Genomic DNA, 17,978 nt, shown 5'->3' on the forward strand with positions numbered 1-17,978 from the left:
TTTTTTTTAGTGTATATTTCTCTGGGGTCATTGTTGCCATTTTAATATTTTGTTTTCTCTTTCATCTATTCTTCTCTGGACAGAATGTCAAGATGGAAAAACTCAGCTCAAAAAGGAGAACAAGAGGCAGTAAAGCCTGCAAGGGACCTGATCAGTAAAGATACAATAAGATGTTGGAACTAGAGTTCAGAATAGCGATTATAAAGATACTAGCTGGCTTTTGAAAAAGCATAGAAGACACTAGGGAATCCCTTTCTCAAGAAATGAAAGAGCTAAAATATAATCAAATTGAAATAAAAAGGCTACTAATAAGATGCAATAAAAAATGGAGGGTTTTATGGCTAGGATGAATGAGACAGAAGAGAAAATTAATGATATAAAATACAAAATGATGGAGAATAGAGAATCCGAGAAAAAGAGAGATAAACAACCTCATAAGGGGAGAATGTGAGAGATAAGTGACACTATAAAGCAAAGCAATACTACAGTAATTGGGATTCAAGAAGATGAAGAGAGAGAGAGAGAGAGAGCAGATGATAGATTGGAGCAAGTTACAGCCGAGAACTCCCCTAATCTGGGGAAGGAAACAGGCATTCAAGCCCAGGAGGCACAGAGAACCCCACTCAAAATCAATAAATACAGGTCAGCATCTTGACATAATAGTGAAGTTTGCAAATCTCAGAGATAAAGAAAAGATCCTGGAAGCAGCTCGGGACAAGAGGTTTGTAACCTACAAGGGTAGAAACATTAGACTGGTAGCCTACCTATCCATAGAGACCTGGCAGGCCAGAAAGGGCTGGCATGATATATTCAGGGTGCTAAATGAGAGAAATATGCAGCCAAGAATATTTTATCCTGCAAGGCTGTCATTCAGAATGCAAGGAGAGATAAAGAGCCTCCAGGACACACAGAAACTAAAAGAATTTGGGAACACTAAACCAGCCCCACAAGAAATATTAAAGAGGATCCTTTAAGCAAAGAGAGAGCCTAAAAGTAACATAGACCAGAAAGGAACAGAGACAATCTACACAAACAGGGACTTTAGAGTCAATACAATGGCACAAATTCATATCTTCCAATAGTTACTCTAAAAGTAAATGGGCCAAATGCTTCAATCAAAAGACACAGGGTAACAGATTGGATAAAAAAGCAAGATCCATTGATATGCGGTCTGCAAAAGTCTCATTTTAGATCCAAAGTCACCTCCAGATGGAAAGTGAAGGGTTGGAGAACCATTTATCATGCTAATGGGTGTCAAAAGAAAGCTAGGGTAGCAATCCTTATATCAGACAAATTATATTTCAAACCAAAGAATGTAGTAAGAGATGAGGAGGGACACTATATCATATACTTAAATGGTCTTTCCACCAAGAAGATCTAACAATTGTAAATATTTATGCTCCTAACATGGGAGCAGCCAATTAAAAAGCAAATTAAGGCACCTGGGTGGCTCAGTGGTTGAGCATCTGCCTTTGGTTCAGGTTGTGATCCCAGGGTCCTGGGATTGAGTCCTGCAATGGGCTCCTCGCAGGGAGCCTGCTTCTCCCTCTGCCTATGTCTCTGCTGTCTCTCTGTGTCTCTTATGAATAAATAAATAATATCTTTTAAAAAAAGCAAACACACTGATAATAATACAATAGTAGTAGGTGACTTCAATACCCACTCACATCAATGGACAGACCACCCAAGCAGAAGATCAACAAGAGACAAGGGCTTTGAATGACACACTGGATCAGATAGACTTCACAGACATATTCAGAGCATTCCATCCTAAAGCAAGAGAATACACATTCTTCTCGAGTGCACATGGTACATTCTCCAGAATAGACCACATACTGGGTCACAAAACAGGTCTCAACCGATACCAAAAGATTGGGATTATTCCCTGCATATTTTCAGATCACAATGCTTTGAAACTTGAACTGAATCATAGGAGGAAATTTGTAAGGAACTCAAGCACTTGGAGGTCAAAGAGCATCCCACGAAAGAATGAATGGGCCAACCAGGAAATTAAACAAGAATTTTAAAAATTCATGGAGGCAAATGAAAATGAAAACACGAAGACACTTGGGTGGCTCAGTGGTTGAGCGTCCGCCTTTGGCTCAGGTTGTGATCCCAGGGTCCTGGGATCGAATCCCGCATCAGGCTCCCCACAGGGACCCTGCTTCTCCCTCTGCCTATGTCTCTGCCTCTCTCTCTCTCTCTCTCTCTCTCTAATGAATAAATAAATACAATCTTTTGAGAAAGAGAAAATGAAAATGAAAACACGACTGTTCGAAACCCTTGAGATGCAGCAAAGGCGGTCCTAAGAGGGAGGTACACAGCAAAAGAAGCCCCTCTCACAAAAGAAAGAAGAAAAGAAAGAAAGAAAGAAAGAAAGAAAGAAAGAAAGAAAGAAAGAAAGAAAACTCTCAAATATGCAAGCTAACCTTATATGTAAAGGATTTTGAGAAAGAGCAGCAAATGAAGCCTAAACCCAGCAGGAGAAGGAGAATTAATAAGGATTTGAGCAGACATCATTGAAATAGAAACATGAAGAAGAGTAGAGAAGATCACTGAAACTAGAAGCTGGTTCTTTGAAAGAATTAATAAAACCGATAAACCCCTAACCAGACTTATCAAAAAGTAAAGAGAAAGGACCCAAATTCATAAAATCATGAATGAAAGAGGAGAGATCATGACCAGTACCAAAGAAACACAAACAATATTCAAAACATATTATGAGTAAATATATGCCAACAAATTAGGCAATCTGGAAGAAATGGATGCATTCCTGGAAACTTACAAACTACCAAAACTGAGACAGGAAGAAAGAGAAAGCCTGAACAGACCCATAACCAGCAAAGAAATTGAAGCAATAATAAAAAATCTCCCAGCAACCAAGAGTCCAAGGCCAGGAGGCTTCCCAGGGGGATTCTACCAAACATTTAAAGAAGCACTAATACCTTCCCTTCTGAAGCTGTTTTTAAAAAAGTCCCAATTAAATGACAGGGTGTAAGAGGTGCTCTAACTATATTTATTAATGAACGCTTAGTGAGGGGCCTGAGGTCCAAGTCTTGAGCACTGAATTTGATCAGAAATGCCAAAGTCAATACATACCAAATAATGTTAAATTAAATTAAGTAATGAGTCTGTTCAGGAGCTTTCTAGAGTTCTTTTACATTGTACATTTACCACTTTATCCAACAGCTATAAAATCATAGATTCTTGGGAGACTCTTGGGAAAGAACTCCCAGCAAAGGAATCCTCACCCCTATTTACTCACACCCTTTGGATGGGTGGTAGGAATTATAAAAAATAAGCAATCACAAAAGGCACCAATAATGATAGAGCACATAGTAGATTAACAGATAAAATTCTTGGTTAGCATCATACAACCAGTGAATAATGATTCCCAGGGTCAAACCCTGGTCATTTCTGATCCCACATTCGATACCCCTCACCGCCGTTTATATATTGAGTGTTCTTCTGTGTTAGACTGGAGGCCAGCACAGGGGAAGGGACTGACCCAGTGTTCTGTGGTCAGTTAATGAGTCAGACAACTCAGACTCAAGTTTGACGACTCCCATCTCTGTCTAACTGACTTGTTCCTATTCCATGGTATTTCTTCTTCCTGGAGTACAGTAAGAAATTGCTTCTGGTCAAGTTAGAAGGAAAATATGGAGACAGGAAAGCACGTGGGAGAAAGGAAATGATGAGATGGGACCAAAGTTTACTTCTTGCTGCTATATTTCCAGATGTGGTCTCGTTTAGAATCTTCTATCTTATGGGACAGAAGGAGCAGGATGGGCTGGGAGTACCATTTATCAAAGCCCTACTATGTACCAGACATTCTTTGAGAGTTTCTCCTTTTTTTTTCTTACTAAATATCTGTGAAGAAGGCGCCCTTAGCCTCATTTTAAAGATGACAAACCTCAGACTCACAGAGCTATGTAAATTTTCCACAGTCAAACAGGCCAACTGGCAGCCTCCCGTTTAGATGATGGATTTCCAGGCCTTACGTCCCCATAGTGGGAAATTCCTTGAAATGGAAACTGGGTGGTGTCATGCCCCCATTGGGCATGAAGATGATGGTGGGCACAAAATCCTGCCCCATGTACCAATAGGCCTTGGCATGGGAATACACAGACTGGCTGATTCCTGAGATGTTGAACTGGACCCAGTGAAGCAGCACAAACTGTTGCCCTTTGGAAAGGGAACCTGAATGCTAGCTAGGCTATTAACAGGTGGAAAAAAAAAAACTACCATATGCAGGTGGGGGTTTTTTCTCTGTTTCATCTCATGAATCCTCATAGCTCCATTCAAGAGCAATAATTATCCCCTTTACTCAGACAGTGGAAATAAAGTTAAAGGAGTAAGTAACATGACCTAAGAAACAACCTTATAAATTACTGCTCCAGAACTCAAAACCTGGAATTGCACAGACTAAGCTTTTTACTACTCTGTCCTATAAGCTGACATTTGATATACCTCAAAGCATTATTATTCAGGTGTCCTTTTTAAAACAATGGACGAAAGTACTTTTTAAATGCTAAAAATCATTATGAAGTGTAGAGTGCCATCTGTGTAGCAAAAATTAAAAATCAAAAGGCATGTGAAAAGTGGTGAGAAATTATTTACAACTTATATTCAGATACAGTGCTTATATCCTTGATGTATGAAATACTCTTTGACAGTAGAGATGGGACAATACTATCAAGAGAGAATGTACATACAAAGCAATATAAATCTCCAATAAACACTTGGAATACGCCCCAAGAAACAAATGAAATGAAAATGAATCATAATAAGTGAAACAGAGGTTGTTAAATGTTATGTAGAATATGATTGCATTCTGCAACATAACATATATCAACATGAGTGTACAAGTATGTGCGTGATTATAAGTAGGTGTGTTATACACAGAGGAAAATTCTGGGAAACAGGCACAGATAAATTAACATCTTTGTATTATGGTGAGCAGAAGGTGGGAAAGTAGGGGAGGACAGAATAATTTCAGTGTCAAAATAAACATTTATATACTTTTTCATACTCAATAAAAAAATGAAAGGTGTTAATTGGTAATCTGACAATGTTAATGATATGTAAAAGGGGGAAATCTCTAAACTGAGTCACAAAACGGTAGTGCGGTAATACATTTATTGACTTAAATCTATGTCCATACACTTTTTCAAAAAATAGCATATTAAAAGGTTTCTTTGAAAATAATTCAAACAATTCAATGTGTGCATGCTGGTGAGAGTTGGAGGATATTTTTATCTTAAATTTCAATTTCTGGGTCCCCTGGGTGGTTCAATGGTTGGGCATCTGCCTTTGGCTCAGGTCGAGATGCCGGGGTCCTGTGATCAAGTCCCACATCAGGCTCCCCGCAGGGAGCCTGCTTCTCCTTCTGCCTATGTCTCTGCCTCTCTCTTTGTGTCTCTCATGAATAAATAAATAAAATTTTAAAAAATATAAATGTCAATTTCTGTAGTGTTTAAAATATGAAAACTAAAAAAAAAATAAAATAAAATATGAAAACTTTACTGAATAAAAGATCGGAAATATAAGATGATTTTGCACTGATAATAAATATGATGCTTTCATATTCATTGTTTTGGGAATATCTTCCCAGTATAGGTTTCATGGGCAAAGGAGCAGATTAGAACAATTTATTTGCTAGTGTTTGCGTGTGTGCGTGTGCACGTGCATGTCAGTGTGCATGTGTCTGTAGGCATGTTTCTACGTCTCCAACTTCTTCACAGTGATGGTACGCATTAACTCATGCAGCTTTCTCTTCAGTTCACTTAACGGCTGGACCTCCAGCCCCAGGTCTTAAAGACCCCAAGATGGACATATATATAGAAGGAAGGATAAGTGCCTCTGTGTGGAGGAGTACAGAAAGCTTTGGCCTATACAACGGAATCAGTGCATTTCTCACACTCCCCCCACATCCCCTATGATCATTTGGTGACATCTATCTCCATTTTCTGTGAGTTATCTTTTTCCCACAGAAAAGGCATAGCTTTTAGAAACAGAAAACATTTCCTTCAGGGTACATTGTGAAATAGCACGCTCTGGTCCCAACTCTCTTTGAAGAAGTCATGAAAAGTCTGAGAGGACAGATACTTAGTTTTGGTTCCTGTTTACTCCTGCATCTATATCTCATTATTTTGTTAATGTGTATTGGGTGTTTGCTGTCTGCCAGGCACTGTTGTCCATTCCTTTTCTGCATTCCAACCTCCCCTCTCTTGATCTCTGGACTTGCATAACTGGAAATGTTCACAGGGAGCAAGATGGGTGTTAGTGCCCACTCTGTGGGATAGTGAAGTATGACTCCATTCCAAGCAAGTTTAGTCCAAGCTTGACCTTCACTCTTGGAATCCCAACACCAAATCAGGAAAGGATACAATTGATTCGGGAGAAGTTGCAACCTTGCGAAATCGAGGCAACCTGTAACCCAAACATTCGTTGTCTTGCACAGAGCTAACAAACATTTTTTTTTTAAGAGCCAACAAACATTACTTTTTCCTGATGGGGTCTCTCTTAATAGACAGTGAAGGACAAGGCAACCATTGTGTGGTTTCACTCTTGGCTCTTCCCGTGGGCCTGAACTAGAGGTTTTGCTTTCTTCATTACCCCTTTGTTATTCAAAGTGGTAGATTTCTGAACTGCACATCTGTCTGCCTTATTCCCAGGAGAGTGGTTCCTCCCATGTAGTCCATGAAGGGTCCATCTGAAACGACATGAAGTTTCTGCTACATGCAAGGACTCCTCTTCCAGTTAAGGGGGCCAGCCTATGCCTGGCTTCTTCTTGTTGTTCAGGACTCAGCTCGCATATCACTTTCTGAGAAAGAGCTTCACTGAAAACTCCATCTATAACAATCTCTGTTCCAGTCATTTTCATTTTCTACTATACTTATGTATTTATTTTCTTTAAAGCACAATACCTCATACAAAATTAATCTGCCTACTAACTCTCAGCTTCCTCCAAGCTAGAGTGAAAACTCCGGGGATCCTGCCTGTCACATTCTCTGTGCTGTGTCCCCAGCAACACGTAAATCACTGGAAAAACATTACTTAAATGAAGGAATTGTTACCTATTTGACACATTGGAGTGGATAGGCATTTAAGGTTGAGTGGCAGGAATAATTGACAACAGAATTAGATATCAGAGGATTCAAATCTTAAGTCTTTGTTGCAAATCTAACAGCAACACTTTTCAAACTTGGGTGAGTACTGGAACCAACTGAGGACACTACTCAGAGGGCAAACACTTCCCATCCCACCTCCCTGGTGTTGGTTCAGCAGAGCTAGGGTGGGCCTGGAATCTTAGGAGTTTAGTAAGCACTCCCTGACGATTCTGATGAAGAGGTCCATGGACCACAATTGGAAAAATCCTGACCTAAATAGTGTACATTTGTGTACCATTCATTCAATGTATACTATGCAGAAATCTGTGATACCTGGATTATCTCAATTCATACAATTACTCAAGAACACACCGGTATTTCTTTCCCACCTAAGAAGACAGATTGCTTTCCCCAGATGGGATAACAGTTACACTCCGCAACAGTCCTGGGTGGTCTGGAGGATTGGGTCTTGTTATCCTACTGTATACATGAAGCAGTATATTAAACACGAATTTTTATTTATATGCTTTGACACCTGAGGCCTTGTTACCACTTTAAGGACTGTCCCTCCTAGGGCTAGTTGATCCTTATAAATAATAAACAACTGGACCATATGCAAACCAACCATCTAGCGCCCACCCCCACCTCTACCTCGTCTGCTGGGCTCTCAGACTCATCACCAATATCCTCCTGCCCTAATCACCACATGACCAGGTACCAGACAACGAGGGACAAAAACCTTGTACCCCAGAGCACACTGAAATTCTTCAAACCAGCTAATCTCATGCTTACCCTGCCTTGGCTATTCCTTCTTAGAGAAACCACAGTGAAAATTCTTGTCCTTCCTTTCTTCTTCTCTGTCTGCCTAAGGGAACCCGGTGCTCCCCCTGTGGTCTCTGTGTGGTATGGCACCACCTTTCCTCTTAAGAAAGGTGAATTACAAGCTATATTTCCATTGACAATCATCTCTTGATCTGTTGGCCTCATCATACCTGAAGAATAATAAAACCAACATTTTAAAACAAACTGGTGGAAGGGTAGTGGCTTACCTAACATGTTTCCATGATGACACCCTGATCTCTTCATTCTTGCTTCAGAAACATGTCTAGCAAACTCAACACCACACTTGAGTTTTCTTTATCTTTCCCTGTTTCTGGGGCACAGAATCCACATTCCTCTCTGATGTTACACCAAAAGCCTGCATATGAGGATAAGAAAGCACATGAAATAGAAAGGAAAGTAAGAGGTTGGGAAAGCACATGAAACACAGGGGGAGAGTGGTGAACATGCCCTCTCTTATCTTACTCAGATAACCAGAAACTGTGCAATGAAGCTTGTTCTCATCCCCAGCTCTATTCCAAAAATCCCTTCCTGCATACTCCAGTGACATGGAAGTTCGCACATCATGAAAATGTGAACTTATTCCTGCTTGCTGTTATCTTTCCAAGTAGTCTTTCTGGTAGTTATGCTATTACACTAGATTTGAAGACATTGCATTGGCAGAATAAAGGTGGGAAAATCGGAATGTGGAACTAAGATTGGCTGAGGGCCTACTAGACACCACATGCTGCAGGTCGTTATTTTCAGCCTTTTCCCTTAAAATCATCAACTGTTACTATGAGGCGGGCTTCACTACTTCCTTTCTGCAGGTGGGGCTCAGAGAAGAAAGCAAGTGATCACAGAAGTCTAAGAAGGTGTCAAATGGACTGTCAAAGGCCAACTTGAATGGGCTTTTCAGCACCAATTTTGAGGCAATTATGGCATCAAAATAAATAGTGAGAGTAAAGATGGTAATCTCTAGGGCGAACTAGGAATCAGAGGGTCATGTGACATTCATACATACATACATAATTAAATAAAGTAGAACATAAACTCTATCCCACTGTCAAATGCCAAATGATAAACGTAGAAGGAATGAAGAATTAGAAAAACATCATTCAACGATTATCACAGGCATAAGTGATTCATGAAAAAATCATAAATGCATGCTCAGTCTGCACCAAATCTAAAAGCAGGCATTGAACCATAACAGTACTCAAGTTTAGATAATTAAGGGTGGGAGGGTATGAAATACTTAGGGAAAATCTGTCCAAAGATATGCAAGGTCTGTACACTGAAAATTTCAAAACATTTCTGAGAAAAAAATTTATTTTATTTTATTTAAAAGTTTTTATTTATTTATTCATGAGACACACACAGAGAGGGGGGCGTGCAGAGACACAGGCAGAGAGAGAGAAGCAGACTCCATGCAGAGAGCCCGATGTGGGACTCGATCCCAGGACTCCAGGATCATGCCCTGGGCCAAAGGCAGGCGCTAAAGCACTGAGCCACCCAGGTGTCCCCTGAGGAAAATTTTAAATGACCTACATCAATGGAGAAACATACAGTTTTCTTGGGTCTGAAGATTCACTCAGTATTGTTAGGGTGAAAATTCTCCCCAAATATTCAATGCAATCCCAATCAAAATATTACTAGACATTCTTAAAGAAATGAAGAATCTGATTCTAGAATTCTTGTGGAAATGCAAAAGAACCAGACTAAGAAAAACAACTTGGAAAAAGAGGAACAAAGTTCGAGGAAGGACACTATCTTGTTTAGAGAGTCATCGTGATGAAGTAATAAAGAGAATGTGGTACTGGCATTAAGAGAAAGAAGTGGATCGGTGGATCAGATTAAATTACCCAGAAATAAACCTGCATATACATGAAAAGCTGATTTTTGATAAAGGGTCACAGATAAGTCAATGGTGTGCAACAAATAGTCTTCAAAAACTGGTGCTGGAACAAGTGGATATTTACTTGTATCAAAAATTGATTCATGTCTTGCACCTTATACAAAAGTTAATTAAAATGGGCTCATAGGTCTAAGTATGAAACCTAAAACTATGAAACGTTTAAAAGAAAACCCTTTTGACCTTGGGTTAGGTGAAGATTTTCTGGATATGACACACCTAAAGCATCATCTGTGAGTGAACAAACTGCTAAAATGGACCTCTTCAAAATTAAACACTGTGCTTCCTATGGTAATGTTGAGATAAGGAAAAGAAAATATGAGAGAAAATAATTGCTAATCATATAGGGATAAAGACCTTTGTATCCAGAATATAGAAAATCTGTCTAAAGTCAATAAGAAGAGATGGATGCCAGCAAGATGGCAGAGTAGGAATCCACAGATCTCCATCCTCCACAGAGACAATGATTTAATAAACATACATGGTCAAAGAAGCCTTAATGGGAACTCCAGAAACCCATTAGTAAATCACATTAACCCCAGGAAACCTCAAAGTTAAGAATAGTCACATTTAAATGGGGGAGGAGGGTATATGCTAAATCAAAGATGACAGTCTTTCCCTCAAGCCAGCATAGGCTGGCATAAGTGAGAGGAAAAGCCCACCTCCTGGCTTCTCCATTAGGAGGTTAGAGAAGAGTAGAACATGCTTCTAATGTTCAGACTTTTTTTTGGAACTGCCCAAGGGACGGGTTGCTATCTCACCTGACTTGGAGCTTTGATGGGATACTAGCATACATTGGTTGCCTAGGGGCCACTGAGAAGAAAAGTGAACTCAGCCTCACCAGAAAACTGGCAGTACCACAGATGGAGGCTAGTACAGCTAACCACAATCAGAAGAATATATGCAGCTGTGGAGACATTACAAGTTATGTAACAGAATTTTTTTTAAAAAAAAGTTCCAAAGGAGACTACTATGAACAACTATAAACAAATGGGATAATCTGGAAGAGGTGAATAAATACCTAGAAACATACAACCTACCTTGACTGAGTCATGAAGAAACAAAAAATCTGAGCAGATCTAGAACTAGTGAAGAGATTGCAGCAGTAACCAAAAGCTCCCAGAAAAGAAAAGCCCAAAATCAGATGGCTTTGCCAGAGAATTTTACCGATCATATAAAGGAGAACTTACATCAGTCCTTCTAAAACTATTCCCAAAAATTGAAGAGGAAGGGACACTTCAAAACTCATTTTCATGAGGTTGGCGCTATCCTGATACCAACACTAGACAAAGATTCTACGAGAAAAGAAAATTAGAGACCAATATCGCTGAGGAATATTGATGGAATAATCCTCAACAAAATATTAGCAAACTCAATTCAACAACACATTAAAAGGATTATACTCTATGACAAAGTGGAATTTATTCTTGGAAGGCAACGATAGTTTAAAGTAGGAAAACCAATCAATGTAATACACCATATTAACACAATGAGGGCCAAAGTCATGATCTTCTTGGTGCAGAAAAAAAACATTTTCAAAATTCAACGCTCTTTCATGTCAAAAACACTCCACACTAAAATTATGAGTAGAAGGAAGTTATTTCAATATAACAAAGACCATATATGAAATGACCACGGCTAACATTATTCTCAACAGTGAAAAACTGAAAGTTGGGAACAAAGAAAGGATACTCTCTTTTGCTACTCTACTTCTGTTCAACAGAGGACTGGCAGTCGTAGCCCAAGCAATTAGGAAAGAAAATAAAAAAGACATCTAATTTGGAAAGGAAGAAGTGAAATTATCTCTGTTCAGAGATGACATTATCTTGCAGGTAGAAAACCGCAAAGACTCCACAACTACCAAACACATTCAGTAAGTTGCCTGATACAAACCCAACACTCAGTTGTGCTTCTATATACCAGCAGTGAACAATCCAGCAAGTAAACTAAGAAAAAAAAGTCCCATTTAATATAGCATCAAAAAGAATAAGATACTTAGAATTAAACTTAACCAAGTGGGCAAAAGACTTGTACAGTGAAAACTACTAAATCATGCTGAAAGAAATTAAAGAAGACATAACATGCTCATGGATTGGAAGACATGAATTGTTGAAATGTCCTTACTACCCAAAGTGATCTACAGATTCAGTGCAATCCTCATCAAAACCCCATGAAAAAAAGAAAAAAAAAAAAAAACCCCATGGCCATACTGTTTTGATTACTGCAGCTTTGTAGTATACTTTCACATGTGGGATTGTGATACCCCCAACTTTGTTCTTTTTCAAGATTGCTTTGGCTATTTGGGGTCTTTTGTGGTTCCATACAAATTTTAGGATTGTCCATTCTAGTTCTGTAAAAAACTGTTGATGTTTTGAGTAGGAATTGCATTAAACCTGTAGATTGCTTTGGGTAGTATGGACGTTTCAACAGCATTGATTCTTCCAATCTATGTGCATGAAAAGATGCTCAGCCTCACTAATCATAATGGAAATGCAAATGAAAAGAAGAATGAGATATCCACCTTATTCCTGTCAGAATGGCTAAAATATAAAAACACAAGAAACAACAGGTGTTGGTCAGGATGCAGAGAGGAGAAGGAACACTCGTGCTGTTGGTGGAGTTGCAAACTGGTACAGCCACTGTGGAAAACAGTATGCACGTGTCTCAAAAAGTTAAAAATAGAATTACTATGTGATGCAGTACTTCCACTACTGGGTGTTTGCCCAAAGAATACAAAAACACGAACTAGAAAAGATATGCACCTCTACATTTATTGCAGGATTATTTACAATAGCCAAGATTCAGAAGCAACCCAAGTGTCCATTGAGCATGAATGGAAAAAGAAAAAGTTACACATACACACACACATACACACACACACACAGAGGAATATTATACAGCCATAAAAGGAATGGGATCTTGCCATTTCCAACAACACAGATGGACCCAGAGGGTATAGTGCTTAGTGAAGGAATTCATTCAGAGAAAGACAAATAACATATGACTTCACTCATAGGTGGAATTTAACAAGTAGAACAGAAAGAGACAAAGAAAAAGAAAAGGAGAGATAAAAAAACCAGACCTTTAATTACAGAGACCAAACAGATGGTTGCCAGAGGTGAGGTGGGGGGGGGGGGCTGAAATAGGTCATGGGGATTAAGAGTACACTTTTCTTGATGAACGCTGAGAAATGTATAAAATTGTTAAATCATTACATTGTACACCTTAAACTAATATAACACTGTATGATAATTATATGTCAATTTTTAAAGTGGCATTTTTTTCAGAAATAAAAAAAAATCATCCTAAAATTTATATGAAGTTTCAAAGGACCCCCAGTAGTTAAAACTGTCTTGAAACAGATGTGCAGAGGGTCAAGATGGTGGAAGAGTAGGGGTCCTCAACTCACCTGGCCCCCCAAACTTACCTAGATAACTTTCAAAACATCCTGAACACCTATGAATGAATTCAACCTGAGATTTAAAGAGAACAGCTGGAATGCTACAGAGAGAAAAGTTTTCGCTTCTAACAAGGTAGGAAGGCAAAAAAGAAAACAAAAAGAAAAAAGAATAAAGTGGGGGAGGGGAACCACGAGTAGCCAGGCTAAAGCGGAGTGGCAAAAGCCTCCTGGGCAAGAAAGCCCAGCCCTGGAGAGGTGGGAACTTTAAAAATCCATGCCGGAGTTTTCCCTGTCAGAAAAGTGCTTAACAGGGAAATCGGGCAAAACACAGAAGGGGCAATGAAGGCTCGAGATTGTTGGAGTCACTATAAGAGGAGGGGCGCTTGGGGGAAAGCTCACTCCAAACCACGGTCGGATATCAGTAAAGGGCTGGAGTGCGTGCCACAGCCTTCCAAGGCATTTGGGATAAGCCAGTTGGTTAGGCGGGCTGGCTCTAGACAGAGGGGGCTGTACCCTGTTCCCTTTGGGAGAGGTGGTCCCCGGGAGTGCAGGTCCAGTGGCACAGGGCCCGGGATCCCAGGGCGCCCAAGCAGACAAAGCCAGCGATCCTGCATCCCCCCTGGGACAGGTGCAAGTGGGGGAGGAGGGCACAGGAAAGCAAGAATTCTCCTGCCACTGGGCACCCCGCAGGCTGTGCAGATCAGTGTACCTGTGCCTGCCCCCGGGAGCATCTAAGCAGGTGCGGACTGGGAGACTGCGGTTCATTACTCACGGGGAGCTCAACTCCAGAGCTGGAAATCTGGCTGCTGCCATTGTTGTTTTGCCTCCTTTCACCTTGTACCTGGGAGAGGCGGGGCCTCTAGGGAACAAAGGCCTCACAGGATAAACAGCTCATACTGAGCCCAGCACCTGGCAAAGGGCAGGACATCTCTGCCCAGGCACAGACACCTGAGAATCAGCACAACAGACCAATCCCCCAGGAGAACTGCTGGAAGAACAAGGGAAGAGCAAGTTTATTGAGCAAGAAGCACTGGGAAGCTCCAGGACTGAGGGAAAATAGTATATAGGACTAGAGGGTCCTTTAATTTTTCTTTTTCCATTACAACTAATTTTTATATCAAACTAAAAATTTCCAATATTTTTTTCTCATTTGCTGCCTTAACTACAATATTTTACCAGCTCTTCATTTTTAAGTTTTTTTTCCTTTTTGTGTTTCATATTTCGACAATTACATGTCTTACATGTATTTTTTTTTACTTCTGGAATCCCTTAAATGAATTCAATTTAATTTTGGTAGACATAGGAGATATGTTTTTTTTTTTTTTTTTGCCTCGTTTTGCTTTACAATGGTGGAAATTAGTACCTTCTAAAACATGCCCAACATACACCCAGAACAAAGTGGAATACCATGTTGGTTCATTCTGTGAGATTATATTCTCTCTTCCTTCCCATTCTTCCCCCCTCTTTTATCTTGTTTATGTTTTGGTGGTCAGTGTTGGGCTTTTATATAAGTATTGGTGGTTTATATAAATTTGGGATTGAGCATCTTCTAACATAGAGAACAAAATACATGCTGAACCAAGAGGATCACTCTCTAAGAACCCTCAGGTAGATGACATTCTCTCTCAACTACCACTTCCTCACTGCCAACTACCCCCCCCCTTTTTTTCTTTTTCCAGTTCAATATTTTCTTTTTCTTTCTTTTTTTTTTTTTTTTTTTTTTTTGCTTTTTCTGTTTCTACTTCTCTGTTTTTGGCTTTTTAGTTTTTCTACTTTGTTTTAGAATTTGTTTTTTACTTTAGTGGTCCTTTTGTTTTATTTTGTTCTGTTCTTTTTCTTTTATTTTCTGTTCTCTGACCTTGTCAGAATCATCTAGGGTATACTTTACTTAGGACTTTACTTTTGACTCAAGCTATTCATACAGCCACGCTGCACTAGACAAAGTGACTACAAGGAAGAATTCAAGGAAGAAAGCACTGGAAACAGTGCTCTGCCACAGAGTTACAGAATTTGGATTTCAATACGATGTCATAAATTCAATTGAGAATTGAGAAGTACAATTATAAAGCTACTGGTGGCTCTGGAAAAGTGCATAAAGGACTCTAAAGACCTCATTACTGTATAATTGAGATGTAATTGGGCCAAAATTCAAAGTAGAATAAATGACATGCAATCCAAAGTAGATGTTCTAAGTGCTAAGGTTAATGAGGTGGAAGAGAGAGTGAGTTATATAGGAGACGAGTTGATGGTAAGGAAGGAAGCTGAGGAAAATGAGAAAAACAATTAAGAGTCCATGAGGGAAGGCTTAGGGAAATAAATGATAGCTTGAGAAGGAAAAATATACGTCTAATTGGGATTCCAGAAGAGGCTGAGAGAGAGAGAGAGAGAGAGAGGACCACAAAGTGTATTTGAGCAAATCATAGCTGAGAACTTCCCAAATCTAGGGAAGGAAACAGGCATTCAGATCCAAGAGATAGAGAGGACCCCCCACCCCAAATCAATAAAAATTGTTCAACACCTTGACATTCAACAGTGAAACTTCAAATTTCAAAGATAAAGAGAAAATTCTTAAAGCAGTGTGAGACAAGAGATCCTTAACTTATATGGGGAGAAATATCAGATTAACAGGAGACCTCTCCACAGAGACCTGGCGGCCAGATACGGCTGCCATGATATATGCAGAGTACGAAATGAGAAGAACGTGCAATGAAGAATACTTTATTCAGCAAGGTTGTCATTCAGAATAGAAGGAGAGATAAAGAGCTTCCAAGATAGGCAGAAACTGAAGGAATATGTGACCACCAAAGTGGCTCTACAAGAAATATTAAGGGGGACCCGGTAAAAGAAAGACGGAGCCCAGAGAAGCAATCCACAGAAATGGGGAATGAATAGGTAATATGATGACACTAGATTCACATCTTTCAATAGTTCCTCTTAAAGTGAAAGGTCTAAATGATCACATTAAAGGGCACAGGGTAAAAAAAAAATAATAATAAAAAAAAATAAAGGGCACAGGGTATCAGACTGGATAAAAAAACAAGACCCATCTGATTTCTGTCTACAAGAGATTTATTTTATACATAAGGAAACCTCCAGACTCAAAATGAAGGGGTGGAGAACCATTAACCATTCATTTTTTTCCTTATTTTTTTTTATTTTATTGGAGTTCAATTTGCCAACATATAGCATAATACCCTCAGTGAGTTTTCTTTATCAATTTCATCTTTTGTATTTTTCAGCTTCATAATTTCCATTTGGTTTATTTTGATGACTTCTCTTTTTATTTTTATAAATTTATTTTTTATTGGTGTTCAATTTGCCAACATAGAGAATAACACCCAGTGCTCATCCCGTCAAGTGCCCACCTCAGTGCCTGTCACCCAGTGACCCCCACTCCTGCCCACCTCCCCTTCCACCAACCCTAGTTCTTTTCCCAGAGTTAGGAGTCTTTCATGTTCTGTCTCCCTTTCTGATATTTCCCACTCATTTTTTTCTCCTTTCCCCTTTATTCCCTTTCACTATTTTTTATATTCCCCAAATGAATGAGGCCATATAATGTTTGTCCTTCTCCGATTGACTTATTTCACTCAGCATAATACCCTCCAGTTCCATCCACATTGAAGCAAATGGTGGGTATTTGTCGTTTCTAATGGCTGAGGAATATTCCATTGTATACATAGACCACATCTTCTTTATCTATTCATCTTTCATTGGACGCCGAGGCTCCTTCCACAGTTTGGCTATTGTGGACATTGCTGCTATAAACATCGGGGTGCACGTGTCTCGGCGTTTCATTGCTTCTGCCATTTACCATTCAAATGGTCCTGAAAAGAAAGCTCTGGTAGCAATTCTTTTTTTTTGTTTTTTTTTTGTTTTTAATTTATTTTTTATTGGTGTTCAATTTACTAACATACAGAATAACCCCCAGTGCCCGTCACCCATTCACTCCCACCCCCCGCCCTCCTCCCCTTCCACCACCCCTAGTTCGTTTCCCAGAGTTAGCAGTCTTTACGTTCTGTCTCCCTTTCTGATATTTCCCACACATTTCTTCTCCCTTCCCTTATATTCCCTTTCACTATTATTTATATTCCCCAAATGAATGAGAACATATAATGTTTGTCCTTCTCCGACTGACTTACTTCACTCAGCATAATACCCTCCAGTTCCATCCACGTTGAAGCAAATGGTGGGTATTTGTCATTTCTAATGGCTGAGGAATATTCCATTGTATACATAAACCACATCTTCTTTATCCATTCATCTTTCGTTGGACACCGAGGCTCCTTCCACAGTTTGGCTATCGTGGCCATTGCTGCTAGAAACATCGGGGTGCAGGTGTCCCGGCGTTTTTTTTTTTTTTTGTATCTTTGGGGTAAATCCCCAACAGTGCAATTCCTGGGTCGTAGGGCAGGTATATTTTTAACTGTTTGAGGAACCTCCACACAGTTTTCCAGAGTGGCTGCACCAGTTCACATTCCCACCAACAGTGTATGAGGGTTCCCTTTTCTCCGCATCCTCTCCAACATTTGTTGTTTCCTGCCTTGTTAATTTTCCCCATTCTCACTGGTGTGAGGTGGTATCTCATTGTGGTTTTGATTTGTATTTCCCTGATGGCAAGTGATGCAGAGCATTTTCTCATATGCATGTTGGCCATGTCTATGTCTTTGTCTGTGAGATTTCTCTTCATGTCTTTTGCCCATTTCATGATTGGATTGTTTGTTTCTTTGGTGTTGAG

The 17,978-nt window shown here is 39.6% G+C and overlaps 1 protein-coding gene across 2 annotated transcripts in view; it reads right to left on the bottom strand.

Moving 5' to 3' along the window:
* The window catches only part of BEX3 (brain expressed X-linked 3), a 323,487-nt gene that overhangs the window by 267,031 nt on the left and 38,478 nt on the right, over positions 1-17,978 (bottom strand). The window lies entirely within an intron of this gene.

The sequence above is a fragment of the Canis aureus genome, chromosome X (assembly GCF_053574225.1).
Source record: "Canis aureus isolate CA01 chromosome X, VMU_Caureus_v.1.0, whole genome shotgun sequence".
Lineage (NCBI taxonomy): Eukaryota > Metazoa > Chordata > Mammalia > Carnivora > Canidae > Canis > Canis aureus.